The sequence below is a fragment of the Nanorana parkeri genome, unplaced genomic scaffold, assembly GCF_000935625.1.
Source record: "Nanorana parkeri isolate BGI_ZX_2015 unplaced genomic scaffold, ASM93562v1 scaffold576, whole genome shotgun sequence".
NCBI lineage: Eukaryota > Metazoa > Chordata > Amphibia > Anura > Dicroglossidae > Nanorana > Nanorana parkeri.
The window spans coordinates 149,466-153,073 of record NW_017306844.1 but is presented as its reverse complement, the minus strand read 5'-3'; positions in this window follow the sequence as shown (position 1 = coordinate 153,073).

Sequence of the window (3,608 nt, the reverse complement as noted above, 5' to 3'; positions counted from 1 at the left end):
TGGTCCTGCACCAGCCAGGCAAGATGGTGGTCCTGCACCAGCCAGGCAAGATGGTGGTCCTACACCAGAAGACAGGCTGGAGTCACAATGGCTTCAATGATTGCACATTGATAGCTCCATGAACGACATCATCATCCTTCATCAAACTTTGCATTCACGCACATTGCAGGAGGCACCGAAGGCCAAAGTTCTGTCCATAAGAAAGTTCCAAACATAGTGAGAATTCAGAGCGGGATGGCGAGAACGTTTTGCGATGGAAGGACCCAGAAAAGAAACTCCTTCGTCCGGCAGGAAAAGATTTATAAATAGCCTGACTGAGGATTAATCATGATGGCGGTCATGTAAGGAGGAAGATGGCGCTGTGAAAAGCCTCTTCAGTCCTTATGGTGTAAACGATAATCAGTTTGAGCCTCTCTCGCCGAAGCTCTCTGTAATCTGGAACATTCTGGAGTGGGGAGCAGATTTACATAATGATTATTAAGAGTCTGGACGAAAATCATCACTTGTGATATACTGGGAGAGATAATAGACGACAGCAGCAACATTCATCGCTGAGCACTGCAAATGGCCATCACTGCTGCTGGGTGGAGACCTGCATAGGAGAAGACATGGTCCTTTGGATGGAGAACACGCCATCAATATGTAAATGTATGATGTCATGTCTGATCCTGAGTCCACCTTCTTGTTGCCTCCTTTATATACTTATTCTATACATACATGTGTAGCCAGGTGGCTAAAAGCTTAACACTACGGCCTTGCAGCACAGGAGCCTAGGGCTCAATTCATACAAGATCTCTAAATGTTATTGCCATGTGTATGTCCTCCATGTGATTACATTGGCACTACAATTTTCTCCTACAGTCCAAAGATAATAGCAGAACCCTAGTCACCCCAATGGTTGGGGTGGAGCATCACGGATGAGCATGTCCAGCAGTGATAATAGCAGAACCCTAGTGGTGACTGACAGGTTCAGAAGACCTCTGGGCACTCCATGTGCACCCTCTGTGACTCCAACAAGTGGGGTGGAGTGTTAGGATGAGTATGGACTGTCACAGATGAGCATGGACCGTCACAGAGGAGCATGGGCCATCACAGATGAGCATGGACCGTCACAGAGGAGCATGGGCCATCACGGATGAGCATGGACCATCACAGAGGAGCATGGGCCGTCACAGAGGAGCATGGACCATCTTTGTAATCCGGAGCAGAGTGCAGTCACATCTCTCACCATATCAGCACTGGCTCACAGGACGGTCAGCTGCGGTCACAGATGGAACAGCGAGGACTTAAAAAAGGTCAAAAGTCACATAAAAAATATATGAAAATGTTACACAATAAAAATAATAAAGTTACGGCTCTGAATGTTCCTATAAAGAACCCAGCTGTGTCCTGACTGAAATCACCATGTTGTCTCCCTTCAGGAGAGGGGGGAATGTTCCTTTAAGCCTCCATGAGTACATACATACGTGACATACAGACATCGGACGGGCCAGTCTGGGCCTGCTGACCCGGTTTCTCCAGTCCCATGTATTCCCATCTCATCCACCGAACACGGCGACTGCATATGATTCATCATCCCAACTCCACACAATGCCATCACTCATAGAAGAGTATGGAGGATGTAAACAGGAGGAGCGCCCCATCCCAGGATATGACTCATCACATGATGAAAGACGCCACCGTGACATCATAGGAGACCCCTCCCCCCAACACTCTCTAGGTATATGTTATATTATACAGGAGTGACATCACCGCTCTCCAGATATGTTATATTATACGGGAGTGACATCACCGCTCTCCAGATATAAGTTATATTATACAGGAGTTTATTATTTCAGTCACACGGCACGCCGAAGATAACGCCGGACGCCGTATAGATCCAGATGAGGTGGAGATGGGAAAAACTCATTTCAGCTGCACACGGAGCTGTAAACAAACAGCGAGGAACCGATAAAGACGTGGAGAGAGATAATCCACAAACATGGCGCCCGGGGGCCCGCGATGACACGTCTGGGCTGCGATCTCTGGCGGCGTATAATAGCGATGAATACAAAGTATCTCTTCGCTGGAATCACATGACTGCAGATTGAGTGACGATTGTCATGTCTGCAGGTCAGGTGACCGATTGTCCCGGAATACGTCCGTCGCAGAGCACATGACCTGCTCTTCCTCCACAGGCGGCGGCCATGTTTGCGCGACAAACGGTTTATAAGAATCATTCTGCATTTCTGCGTCACCCGCTGCGGTCTCCAAACTGTGGCCCTCTGCTTGCCTCTCTCAGCGGTACCACGCGTGGCGTCATCACGTGCGCAATGACGTCACTGCGGGGTGTCACCCGGTACCCGCACGGGGTGTCTCCCCGCCTCGGGTTCCAGGGCAGATCGGCATCGCAGATGGTATGTGCAGGAGAACCGATCTGCCCTGGAACAGCTGAGAAAGCGTTGGAATGCTTCACCTTCTGCCGGTCACATATTGCAGCGCCGAAAAAGTGGGCGGGATTACATTAAAATGTGTGACCACGTCACTGGTCACACATTCTAATGCAGTCACAAACTTTGATAGAACACGGCGACCCGTCCTCTCTCTGAAGAAGACGCACTTCATCCAGCAGCTCCCTGAGGACTGCAAGAGCCTGCGCACTTCACCTGCAATGCACTGATCGCGCGGTGCGACGCTCTGCAGGCTTCACTAGGGGGAAAAAAAAATCAGTAAATCGCAAATTGATCGTCACATCAACGTTGCTGCGTTGACCACTTTCTGCAAAAGAGGGACGAGGTCTTTAAATCTGCAGCTTTCATTAAAAAATAATCTGGTGATCCCGCCGTGAAGGTCACTTCCTGTTACAGGGTGACAACGCTCTGTCCCCGTCTCCCAATTGTGCTTCTGTGTTGTCACGCAGGCTTCTAATGGAGACTAGAAGTTGCCATTTCAGCACACATTAAGCAGGCGTGGTCCACTGTTGTCACCATCATGAAATCCGCTCTGAGAAATGCCATGCAGCCATTGCTGGAGTGAAAGTAGACAGGCAGTGGCTGCAAAGAGTCTGCAGGAGATCAGCAGATGGGGGGTGGGAGATGAAACCTATTAAAAAAACATCGTGACTGTTAATAATGCGCAGCGCACGGAGCAAACTGAATGCCATCCGCTTAGGGGCTACAGCTACTTGTAAAGCAACCATCGACTGGACTACTGCAGCACCGCCACCCCCCCTTCCTACAAGCTAGTGGGCGGGGCTCCAGCTGCTGTCCCCCTCCATCCCCGTGTCCCGAGTTTGACGAGCAACCTGAGCCTCATTGAGCCATGTGACCTCTGCCCCGCCCCTCGGTTCACTCAGGTGTTGATGGGAGGAGTTTTCTTGGCGATGGGCGGGGTTACCGCGATTGGGCGGGTATTGCACCGTTATTGGAGGGCGGGGTCTGGTACATATACATATACATATACATATACATATACATATACATATACATATACATATACATATACATATACATATACATATACATATACATACACTGCACTGTATACAGATCCCTCACCGCTTTATTCAGACACCAGGTGAGTCTGGGGCTAGATCTGTTCTTTATATAAAGGACAATGTGTGCCCATTG